We start from the raw sequence: 13103 nt of genomic DNA, 5'->3' as shown, positions 1-13103 counted from the left end.
GTTCCTCTTAATTTTCTGCCATAAGTGTGGTGTCATCTGCATATCTGAGGTTATTGATATTTCTCCCAGAAATCTTGATTCCAGCTTGCGCTTCTTCCAGCCCAGTGTTTCTCATGATGTACTCTGCATAGTAGTTAAATAAGCAGGATGACAATATACAGCCTTGACGTACTCCTTTTCCTATTTGGAACCAGTCTGTTGTTCCATGTCCAGTTCTAACTATTGCTTCCTGACCTGCATACAGATTTCTCAAGAGGCAGGTCAGGTGGTCTGGTATTCCCATCTCTCTCAGAATTTTCCAGTTTATTGTGATCCACACAGTCAAAGGCTTTGGCATATATCAATAAAGCAGAAATAGATGTTTTTAACTCTCCTGGTTTTTCTATGATCCAGCAGATGTTGGCAATTTGATCTCTGGTACCTCTGCCTTTTCTAAAACCAGCTTCAACACCTGGAAGTTCACGGTTCACATATTGCTGAAGCCTGGCTTGGAGAATTTTGAGCATTACTTAATAGCATGTGAGATGAGTGCAGTTTGTGGTAGTTTGAGCATTCTTTGGCATTGCCTTTCTTTGGGATTGGAATGAAAACTGACCTTTTCCAGTCCTGTGGCCACTGCTGAGTTTTCCAAATTTGCTGGCATATTGAGTGCAGCACTTTCACAGCATCATCTTCTAAGATTTGAAATAACTCAACTGGAATTCCATCACCTCTACTAGCTTTGTTCATAGTGATGCTTTCTAAGGCCCACTTGACTTCACATTCCAGGATGTCTGGCTCTAGGTGAGTGATCACACCATCGTGATTACGTGGGTCGTGAAGATCTTTTTTGTACAGTTCTTCTATGTATTCTTGCCACCTCTTCTTAATATCTTCTGCTTCAGTTAGGTCCATACCATTTCTGTCCTTTTTGAGCCCATCTTTGCATGAAGTGTTCCCTTGGTATCTCTAATTTTCTTGAAGAGATCTCTAGTCTTTCCCACACTGATCACTGAGGAAGGCTTTCTTATCTCTGTTTGCTATTCTTTGGAACTCTGCCTTCTAATGGGTATATCTTTCCTTTTCCCCTTTTCCTTTAGCTTCTCTTCTTTTCACAGCTATTTGTAATAGATAAAGTTAGCAGTGCTTTATATAGCTTCTAGATAAATAGTTTTTTGTTTTCATGAGAACTATATGGAAGAATCTATAGGTTGCAGTGTGAATTAAATTTGAGATGTGTAGTTAAGATATTTTCTTTCTTAGGGTCTTGATGATTTGGTAATTAGTAAGTGCTATCTTTTTAGGACCAAATGGAGCAGAGTGGTTGCATTAGTTTGCTAGGGCTTCCATAACAAAATACCACAGGTTTGGTGGTTTAAACAACAGCAATCCATTTTCTCTCAGTTCCAGAGGATAGAAGTTCAAGATCAAGGCATTGGCAGGGTTGGATCCTCCTGAGGCTTCTTTCCGTGGCTTGTGGATGGCTGTCTTTTCACTGTGTCTTCACATGGTCTTTCTTCTGTGAGCCAGCAACCCTGAGGTCTCTCTGTATGCCCATATTTCCTCTTCCTATAAGCACATCTGTTATATTGCATTAGGGCCCATCCTAATGGCCTCATTTTACTCAGCACCATTTAAGAGTCCCTGTCTCTTAATACGGTCACATGCCAAGCTATCGCGGTTAAGTTTTCACCATATGAATTTTAGGGTGACACGATTCAGTCCACAACAGTGGTTGTTTGTGGGTTTTAGGATCAGTGAGCCCCATGGTCAAAAGTGATGCTTTCAGCACTGTGTCAGAATGGGCCAGTTAGGCTGCTGTGATAAACAAATCCACAAGACACAAAGATTGATTTTCCACTCACATGAAATGCCTTTGCTGATTGGCTGGGGTCTCTGCTCTGCCTTGTTCCTACTCTAGGACCCAAGTTGACAGCTGATATCTGTATCTGAAATATCAGTGGCAGGTAGAAAAAGAACCATGGCAAATTTCACATTGACTCCTCAAACTTCTGTTCAGAGTTGACACATAGCATTTGAGTTTACATTTCACCAGCCATAGCAATTTATGCACCATTCTTAAGTTCAAGGAAGGCAAGGTGGCTGGGGAAACAAAACCTGACTAGTGCCTAGAGAAGACAAAACCTGGAAAATTGTGAATAGCCTCAATATCAATGGAAACCACTAACTAGTGAGTGACATTAGGCAAGTTATTTAAATGCTCTAGGCGTCATTTTCCCAAATTAAAAAATGGGACATTAATGTTAATTCCTATCATGTGAGATTCCCATGAAGATTAAATGAGATAATGAAGAAGATACACTTAGTATATCCTTTTGGACTCACTTGGAAAGGCTAAAATGCTGCAGTATTAGGTACTATTGTTATTACTATAAATAATATTAGAAATTTCCTCATATAGAATGAGCTATAGAGATCTGGTCAACCCTCTTTTTTAGATAAGAGAACAGAGGACCAGAGTAAATGAATGATTATCAGACAAAATAGAACCCAGGTGAGAGAATTCATTACTTCAGCCTGTCATCCTCTTATGCTGTGATGCCTTTCACAATCACTTAAAAATATATACACACATTGATATACATTTATTTATTTATATGGACTATAATGGTAATTTACAGAGTTTAAGAAAGTTCCAGATCCCTTAATGGACTGGAAGATGAGAAATGCTTTAGACAGAACCTCGTTATGGTTAGTGGTTGTGAGATGGGGATAGAAATCCATTGGGAAGAAACCAAATGAGCTGCTGAAAGTGAGAAAGAAATGGGAAGAAAAACTAGCGGGTCTGGCAGTGGCACCATTGCTCAAGAACAAGGAGTCACCTGAGCTGATGGGTGTATATGAACTGAGGATAGAATAAACTAAGGGAAAAGGAGTTTTACAAGTGTCCACAGCTGCCCTCCTCACATACATGATCCCTTCACGACATATTTCCTGAACTATAATGTCAGCAGGGAAGTGGTCTCTCCACTAAGAATAACAAACAAGATATTTTCAGCAGCTCCTTGAGCACAAAGCATTTGCCTTTGAGGGGTCTGCTCTCTGAGGTATCTTGCAACATGCCCAGGAGAGAAGCACTCAACACTTTCATGCTTCTTCCAACCCGTAAAAAACATTGACACTATAATTTAAAAGTGGAGGCTATTGAAAAAATGTTCTGGCATTAAAAACCATAAGGAACAATGCTACAAAATTCAGAATTTCTGAGAGCGTCAGAACTACCTGGAATAGATTTGACACTGGGATACTCCTGTTTGAAATCAGGCCAAGTGACCTGGGTTATAACTCAGATTCTAACCCTTTTAACCATGTAATCTTGTACAAGTTACTTAATATCCCTAACCTCCCTATTATGTATATAATAATAATACATATATACCTCACGAGGTTACTTTAAAGATTACATAAGTTTGCTGTGAAGATTACACGAAGTCTGTCATGAAGAATGTAAGCCAGAATCATTATCCTTATCATCATCACACTTCCAGGGTCTCTTCAGACTCAAATTGAACATTTTCAAAACTTTTTTTTTTTAAGATAAAATTTATCTTTCCTTTTCCATTCCTTTGTAAATCTGATAGTGAATATAAAGCTTTGTAATTTAATGCTCAATGATTTTGTCAGTTTAATTAACTCTTTCAGCATCCTAAAATTATGTTGATATTTAGGAAAATATTCCTTACTAAATTTTTTGTTGTTGTTCTTAGAAAGCTTGTAGTAAATTCTCTCAGTATAAAGGCAACCTGATTCAGTGAAAAGAATACTAAATCTACCATCGAGAAACTTGGATTTTATCCAGGAACACTGTCACTAAACAGCTGGATGGCTTCACACTGGGGCCTTAACACTTACTTTCCTTATTCATAAATTTAGTAACTGTGGGGCAATCACTGGGTGAGCAAAGAGGATTCAAGAGAAGACAGAGTCTCAATTTGAACAACTGCAAAAATAATACCTCTAATCAAAATATGAAAGTCATAAGGAAAAAGTAGTCTTCTGGGAAAAAAAAAAGTATTTGCTTTTAAACATGTTGAGCTTGAGAATCATGGTGAAACATTTGATTAGAAACATCTACAAATCAGTTGGATATCCACAACTGGAATCTGACAGCAAAGTTAAGGCAGAAAATGTCAATGTTAGGAAAATTATTTAAACAAATACCTGACATTATTCGAATGGATGGTAATGTTGATGGTAAATATGAAGATACAAAAAGAACTAGATGGTTCAATTGTATTTGGGAAGAAGAGTAGAATCAGAGAGGTCAGAGGGGAATTATGACAGTGTTGTGCCTTGGATAAAAATGCACATGTCTTTGTGGGCAGGCAGTGATGTGTGAAGCAGCAGGTGAGGAACACGTGAACTTCTGAGTGCCTAAAATGACTAAACACTACTTTTGCTTAAAACAAAAAAGAAAAAACTTTGGGCCTAATTGGGCACTGAGTAGGCCAGCAGGTTTGAATTTTTGGCATCAAGAGAAGAGAATGTTGAGAAAAATCTGGAAGCAAAATGTCAGTTATAATGGAAAATCTGAAGCGTGTGACTTAAGAGTAAAATCTTATTGAATGTAGGTCTTGAGAAATTTTATGTGGCCTTTGACAATTCTGATTCCTCAGTGGAGTCAATTGTTTTGAAGCCATCTTCTTAGGAATGCACAGGTGACTGGTGAAGGAGAGAGAAATGGCATGAGTTCAGGAGGAAGAGAAGGAAAGACTTGGTATAGTTGGTAGTCAAAAGGCACAAGAAGGATGGTGAAGAGAAACATGCCCTTATGGAACAAGAGACAAGAGGACCCTTTTGAGAAAATGGTTGAGATCAAATCACAAAGCTCACGTCATCAGGTGGAACAAAGCTTTGAAATGGTGTTCTAAAATAGTGATTATTCTTTAAATATTACTCATTTGGCTGGATGATCAGCTTAGAAGCAAACGGTTAAAAACAACTTCCCAGCTTCTAGAATTTATCTGTATCATTTAAAAATAAAGATAGCCTCTACCTAGACTAATTTATAAGCCTATTGCTGTTAAAAGGTGTGAAATTGTTTTATTAATTTGAATGCGTGGCCCTTTCCTTCCTAATTTTCCTTTTTGTTCAGCTAGTTTTAACAACCCCTCAGGGAACCTTGTTTTCCTCAACAGCTGCTCCTGTTGTTGGCACTCAGTGGCTCCTTTCCGACCTTTTGCAGCCAACCTTTCTGAGAAGGGGGAGCTAACAGACTAATTAGACTGGTAGCTTAAGAAAATATAGATCGTGGTACACACCCACACCAAAAAGGCTTACATGCACAAAACCAAGCATCTAGGCTTGCCCAACCATCCCAAACTGCTAACTTCAGACTTTATGTCTCATTTGGAAAATTGGTTTTGTTTTGCTCTGTTTTGTACTTTGGCATACTATAGAGAAGTTTGACCTACTCATGGAATAAAAAGGACGTCTGGAACAATGAGATCTACATTGGAAAAATTATGTAGGAGATTTGGAGGTATAACATAACCATTTGTCATTAATGGAAATATGCAAATTGGCAAACTAGCAAAATCTGCTTTAGCTGTTGAAAATTTGAGAATAGCTGCCGCTGCTGCTGCTGCTGCTGCTGCTAAGTCGCTTCAGTCGTGTCCGACTCTGTGCGACCCCATAGACGGCAGCCCACCAGGCTCCCCCGTCCCTGGGATTCTCCAGGCAAGAACAGTGGAGTGGGTTGCCATTGCCTTCTCTAATGCATGAAAGTGAAAAGTGAAAGTGAAGTTGCTCAGTCATGTCCGACTCTTCGCAACCCCATGGACTACAGCCTACCAGGCTCCTCCATCCATGGGATTTTCCAGGCAAGAGTACTGGAGTGGGTTGCCATTGCCTTCTCTGGAGAATAGCTGCAGAAAGGGTTAACTTTTTGTGCCATATAAAGAAAAAAATATGTTTTCTAGTTGACTTGTAAAATATGATGTAAAATAGTTGGCTTGCAAAATATGATATTTTCTGGCTGAAAGCTCCTATTTTTCCTATAGAATTGTCTTTCCTGAACCTATCACATCAATAGGGTTGTAGCTGTCAGTGTTAGAGTGGCCAAAGAGAAGATTCAGTTTTTCTAAATTCATCAGCTATCTGCGTCAGAATTACCTAAGCTTGTTTTTAAGAAATGCGGATTCCAAAAATCCACCCCAGAGATACTGAATCTCTGTGAGTTTTAAGAATAATTTTAATAAGCTCCCAGATGATTCTTAAGAAAACTAAAGTCTGCAGGCTAGGTTTCAAAACATACAACCACGTTTAGATTCATCACTGCTCAGAGTGAAAACTGGCATATCCTTTACATTATGCCAATTTTTTCTTGCAAATTTTCCTGCCAGAATTAAAAAGATGCACATCTTTTGACACAGCAATTCTATTTCTAGGAATTTATCTCAAGGGAAATACAACAAATGTGCAAAGACATATGTAAAAAATATTCATTGCAAAATTGACTATATTAGTAGAAAAGTGGTAATAATTTAAAAACTTATTAAGAGATTTTGATTAAACTATTACACTTATGTAGGATTATTATGCACAATGTTCTAAGCACTTCAAAAGATGTAATTTAATCTTTATAACATATGTAATATAATATAGTATAAAATGTTAATAATGTAATAATATTATTGCCCCCATTTTACAGATGATAAAGCTGAGGTGCAAAGCAGTTAAGCATTTGTCCAAGATCACACAGGTAGCACACAGCAGAGCCAACACAATGCCGGGCAGCCTGTCTTTAGAGCCTGTGGCTTCACCCTGCATTGTCTGCCTCTCAACATTCTGTGGCCTTCTCATCATGATAATATGGAAGAAAACATTTTACAAAAAAAAATGTTTGATGTCGTATTCATCGTGAAAATGAACATTTATACCTGGATTCTGAAATAAAAGATTATTATGAAAAGGTAAAGAAAACAACAGGTGTTAGAGTGGGTGCACCAAATTGAAGATAATGACCTTTTGGTGGAATTATGGATGTTTTCTGTTTTTCTCCTTGTGCTTGTCTCTGCTTGTTTTCTCCTTTTTTTTTTTTTTTTTCCCAGTAATGAACATATACTGTTCTTAAAAAATACAGAAGAGTAATACGTGAATGGACCTGGCCTGCAAATATATTATAAAGTTTGTGCTTTTGGAAGAGTGGCCTTTAAGATAAACTGACTATAAACAGAGAGGAGGAAAAATACCCTTTTTTATTCTACATTCACCTTACTCCATGAGTCCACTGTGTTTCTAGCAGATCCGTATTCTCAGGCTTCTTTTTCATGAGCAAGCTAGTATAAATGGCTACATTTTCTTTTACTACTAATTTTATTTTCCATTTAATCTTTATTTTTCTCCATCAGAAAGGAATAAGATTTCTCTTTCTAAATAAATAATGCTCTTTGCCTCATCTATGAACCTGAATGTGTATATTTATTTCATTATCTTGGGTCTCTTAAGGATCCAGTCTTATTCAGAACTATCTGAATTATATATGTCAATAAAACAACCAGTTGGGATTCAGTCCAAGGGGAAAAAACTTAAAAGAGCCTCAAAGTGGATGTCACACCAAACTCTAGGCCAAATTGATGTTCAGTCAACTGAGCAGCATGATTGGAGCATTTCTTGATCTATTTTACTTTAGTGCAAGCAGGTAGATTTATTGTTCTTTTTATTTAATAAATGTCATCATTATTTTTCAAAAAGAAACTGATAAGGCAAGGTGATATGTTTGCTTTCTGAAGATTTAAATTCTGAATGGTTGTGTGTTTTGCTGGTTAGTTATATTAATTAACCATATTGTTTTTAAACACAAGACTGTTTTATCAACCCCAAATTTACTACTAAGGCACAGCAATTTTTTAAAAAATTGAAGCAAATGAAAGCTCAAAATAGATTTGGAATCATTATAATAAAATAAGAGACTTTTAAGCAACTACCTGTCACTTCTCTGGAAATTTAAATTTACATTTTTTGTCTCTCAATAAACATCTAACACAATTAAAAATTTAAAAACCACATATTCAATCTGAGCCATAGTTGTTTATCGGCAAGTATAAGGACTTTGCCATGTGAAATATTACCAGCTTTTTTTCTTACTTCAAGGAAGCACCCTTTACTTATCTAAGACTAGTACAAAGATAATAACCAAGGCCAAAAAATAATCCCTGGTGGGATTGCCAACATTTTAGCTAAATGTTAATTGCTAACTCATAAACATTAATTCTCTTTTTGAATAAGATTTTTATGAAATTTATTACTATTACTATTCTTTTTCTACCATTACTATTACTATTACTTTACTATTCTTTTTCTACCATTACTATTACTTTACTATTCTTTTTCTACCATTGTAATTTTGATAATTTCATCTGTTCATGATTTAAGCACTTAAACATTATTTTTAAATGTAGAAAACTATTTATGATGTGACTATAATGTTTATAAGCAGACATAACATTGCATAATATAAAATTTTCCAAATAATTTGCAATGAAGAATAAGTCATTAAAAAGTGTTCCAGGTGATTGTATTTCAGATCAAAGTCTTCAGTATTCCCATAAAGGTCAAGAAATAGTAGTTATTAAGCTCCAAAGGAGCTCAATGGATATTGGTGGGTAATTAAACTGTAACTGATAAAGTATATTGCTGGGTCTTTTATTGTACACTGTCCTTCTAGTTTGAATATATAAACCAGCCTCACCCTAAATTTCAGATATTTAAAACAATTTTAACTTTGTTACTTTACCTGGTATGAAAGTACTCATTCTTAGCAATATATGAGCATACAAGTGTCTAAATAACTGAAGAAAATTGACTCAAATATTTAAATCAAATCCGTTAGTTATAGGTAGCCTCCTCAGGGGTATAATTTAGAAGAAACTTAAGATTTATTGCTCTGAGCAGGTAAAACTGCTCTGGAAAACTTGGCTGATATTGGGGTTTCAAATGTTTTTTGAAGTTGCTTGTGATTATCCACAAAAGCATACAGTAAGCTGACACACAAAAAGGCAACATCATAATGTGGAAAATTATTAGCTTGTGAATCAGAGTATCTGTTTGACTCTCTTCTTGCCACATCTTCATATAACATGTGGACAATGATACTGATCTCTCAGAATTATTGTGAAGTAGTAAATAACACCTAGGGAATTGTTAGCCATATGATTAACTCACAATAGATGTCAGCTTCTTTCCCCTTGAATAATGAATGTAAGTGGAATATTTACTGACTTTTCAATGAATAGAACTGGTTTTCATTTATTCTGCGAATATTAAACACGTCAACGTTTGGGTATGGAAATAGGTGTCACTCAATATATTCCAAGTATGAATATTTTCAATGCAAGGAATTAGCAGTGAAGTGTTAGTCCTTCAGTCATGTCTGATTCTTTGCAAGCCCATGGATTAGAGCTTGACAGGCTTTTCTGTCCATAGGATTCTCCAGGCAAGAGCACTGGAGTGGGTTACCATTTCCTTCTCCAGGAGATCTTCCTGACCCACGGATCAAATCTGGGTCTCCTGCATTGCAGGCAGACGCTTTACCACGTGAGCCACCAGGGAAGCTGCCAGTGACGGTATCGGCCTGTAGTACCACAAGGTTCTCAAGAGGCTTGCGCCAAAGACTCTCTGAATACCAAGAAGCTCTGGAAGTTTCCTTCTGACCCCTCAGGCTGCAGGACTGATGCAGATGATTCTCAGAAAGCTCACCAGAAGCTGATTAGAACCTCTCATATGCTCAGTCATCTGCCTGCAGTTACCTCCAGAAAATAATGGCTTCCTTTTCTCCTAAACTTTGTGCTGGTGTCTCCCATCTCAGTAGGATTCTGGGAAACACAGTTCTCAACTTCTCTTGCAATGGAGACCTTAGGAAGATGGCAGTGATGCCAAAATGAGTCCAAATAATCCAGCACACCTACTAAAGGCAAGACTCTGGGCTTTGTGATCTCGGAACACAAGCATGACTTGTGTGAATCTTCTCACCCTGCTCTCAATCTGGCAAGGGTGATAAGACACATGAGTAAAAACAATGGTTCAAGGCAGAAGATTCAGGTAGAGGCAGATGCAGGGACAATGTCTGGCAATTCAGAGAAAGAAATGGCTTCCAGCTGAGAAAGAATCAGGGAAGACTTCAGTGAATGGGTAGACTTTAGATTGAGCTTTAAAGAACCAGTAAATTTGGGGAATAAGTCAACACGGAAAAGCAGGGAATTAGGGGCATGAAAATGGTATAAACAGGTACAGGGATTCCCAGGTGGCACAGTAGTAAAGAATCCACCTCCTAATGCAGGATAAAGGTACAGAAATAGAAAAGAATGTAGTGATAAGTGACTTTATTAAACTGAAGAAAGGTGTACTTTGAAAAGGGGCAAAGTGGAGGGGAATTCCCAGAAAGTAGTTTTTGTTTCACTTCAGACACTGTTCCAATATATGAGTTTGAAATCTTTTTAATAGGAAATGGAAAGCAATTTGAGGTTTTAAGAATATGATGATTAGATTGTTCCATTAGGGTGAGGCCTCACCACAACTCTGTTTTGTGGGTATTATCCCAGCTTGTTGTTCAGTCGTTAAGTCATGTCCAGCTCTTTGTGATCCCATGAAATCCCATGGGATTTCAGGCAAGAATACTGGAGTGGGTTGCCATTTCCTTCTCCAAGGGATCTTCCTGACCCAGGGACCAAACCTGCATCTCCTGCATTGCAGGCGGATTATTTACCCCTGAGCCGCCAGGAAAGCCCTGTCATCCCTGCTGGGTGTCCATTAAACCAGGATGGGCATTGCATCCCCAGGAGGTGTGTGGGATTTGGTGTGCACAACCACAGGCAGGCACCTGTTAGCCTCCCACTCATAGGTCATTAGAAGAAATTGGGGTTCAGAAAGGTTAAGGAACTCCCCAAGATCATATGTTGATGAAATGTGAAGCTTATGGATCTTGATTCCAAAGCTAACATTTTTTTTCCACCTAGCTTGCTATACCATACTGCCCCCACTCCACAGTCCCATCAGTTTTTTCCCATCAATTCCTTCAGCTATTTTCTGCTCCTTTTTTCTAACTATATAGGTCTTGCCCTGAAATCCTGAGAAATAGGAGACTAGTAAAATCTGCTCCAACTAAAGATCAAACTTATAACCCAGGTTTTTCCTCATATACCTATTAAGGTATAAATGTCATTCAGTTTTACATAACAAGAGAAGAGGAGATTTTGAAAGTTATTCTTTGTTTAATACAATGTGAAAGAAAGTTATTCAACCAATGCCCTCTCAATCCACGTCCTTCTGGTGTCAAGATAGTTCTGGGTTAAAGTTGAGCATTCTGTTTAGTGGATTATTTTACTCATTTCAAAAATTATTTAGTCTTTACTTATATAATCATTACAATCCCATCACCAAGTTGAAGATGAACTAATCTTCCTGTTTAGAACTTTACCATCTGAAACTGTGACCCAACATTTCTAAACAGACTTATCAACACCTCTTTTCTCATTGGATCTTTTGACTCTGCCCCAGGATTTCTCACTTTCTCTAAATAAAATACCCATCATTATATATCATAATGCTCCTCATCTTTTAAGTCTCAATATAAATTCAACTTTCCCCATGAAGTCTCTGCCCACCCAGTGCCCACCATTACCCCTATGGATGTAATGTAACAAGCCCCCATCCTAACGGCTCTGAGGTTCTGTAGCATCCCTTGTGATTTTTCTATACCCCAGCCAGAGTTGGGATGCAGGTAGAAATAAGGAACTTACTAATAGAAAATAAAGGTGTTTGCTTCAGTAGCACATATACTAAAACTGGAACAATACAGAGAAGATAAGCATGGCCCCTGCTAAGTGAATTTATTTACAAAACAGGAGTAGAGTCATGGATGTAGGAAACAAACTTACGGTTTTTACCAAGGGATGAGCGGGGAGGGATAAATTGGGAGATTGGAGATTGGGACTGACACTTACACATATAAAATTAAAAGATGCTTGCTCCTTGGAAGAGAAGCTAGACAGCATATTAGAAAGCAGAGACATCACTTTGCCAACAAAGGTCCATAAAAGTGAAAGCTATGGTTTTTCCAGTAGTCATGTATGGATGTGAGAATTGGACCATAAAGAAGGCTAAGTGCCAAAGAATTGATGCTTTTAAACTGTGGTGCTAAAGACTCTTAAGAGTCCCTTGGACAGCAAGGAAATCAAACCAATCAATCCTAAAGGAAATAAACCTTGAATATTCACTGGAAGGATTGATGCTAAAGCTGAAGGTTCAATACTTTGGCCACCTGATGCAGAGAGCTGACTCACTGGAAAAGACCCTGATGCTGGGGAAGATCGAGGGCAGGAGGAGAAGTGGGAGACAGAGGATGAGATGGTTGGATGGCATCACTGACTCAGTGGATGTGAGTTTGAGCAAACTCAAAAAGATAGTGAAGGACAGGGAAGCCTGGTGTGCTGCAGTTATGGGGTCACAAAGAGTCAGACATGACTTAGCAACTGAGGAACAACAACAGTATATAAAATAGAAAACTAATAACCCACTGCATAACACAGGGAACTCTATTCAATGTTCTGTAAAGGCCTATATGAGAAAAGCATCTAAAAAAAACCGAAGACTGTATATATGTGTATGTCTAATTGACTCACTTTGCTGTATACCTGAAACTAACACAACATTGTAAATCAACTATGCTCCAAAAATAACTTAGAAAAGAAATAAAAGACAAATGTTTATGGCTAGTAGTTTAAAACAGAATTCTGTGGTAAAGAATAAAATTATGCCTGCTTCTTGAACTGCATTCTATAACTCAGACCCTCAGTGTCAGGCTGGACTAGTCTACACTTGGAAGTAATAAATAATAAAACAGTAAATACTCTATTATGTGCCAGAATCTGGTTCAGCACTTTACTAAACAACAACAACCCTACGAGATAGGTACTGTTATTATCCCCATTTTACGGAAGAGAATCTGAGGGCCAGAGAAGTTAGATAACCAACCTAACATCACACAGCTAATACTTGACAGAGCCAGGATTCAAAGAAGGCAGTTTAACTCTATAGTGACTCATCGAATTGTATTAGGGGGAGGTAGGGTTTCAATATATGAATCTGGGGGGACACAAACACTG

At 37.6% G+C, this 13103-nt stretch overlaps 1 non-coding gene across 1 annotated transcript; it reads left to right on the top strand.

Annotated features, from left to right (window-relative positions):
- The first annotated feature begins 11753 nt into the window (after positions 1–11753).
- Positions 11754–11861, top strand: LOC120862333. Its single transcript, XR_005720760.1, has one exon. It is a non-coding gene; the product is annotated as a U6 spliceosomal RNA (small nuclear RNA).
- Positions 11862–13103: the final 1242 nt, after the last annotated feature.

Source organism: Oryx dammah, unplaced genomic scaffold, assembly GCF_014754425.2.
Source record: "Oryx dammah isolate SB20612 unplaced genomic scaffold, SCBI_Odam_1.1 HiC_scaffold_3, whole genome shotgun sequence".
Classification (NCBI taxonomy): Eukaryota; Metazoa; Chordata; class Mammalia; order Artiodactyla; family Bovidae; genus Oryx; species Oryx dammah.
The sequence above is the reverse complement of the archived record's forward strand: the minus strand, read 5'-3'. Positions and strand labels throughout refer to the sequence as shown.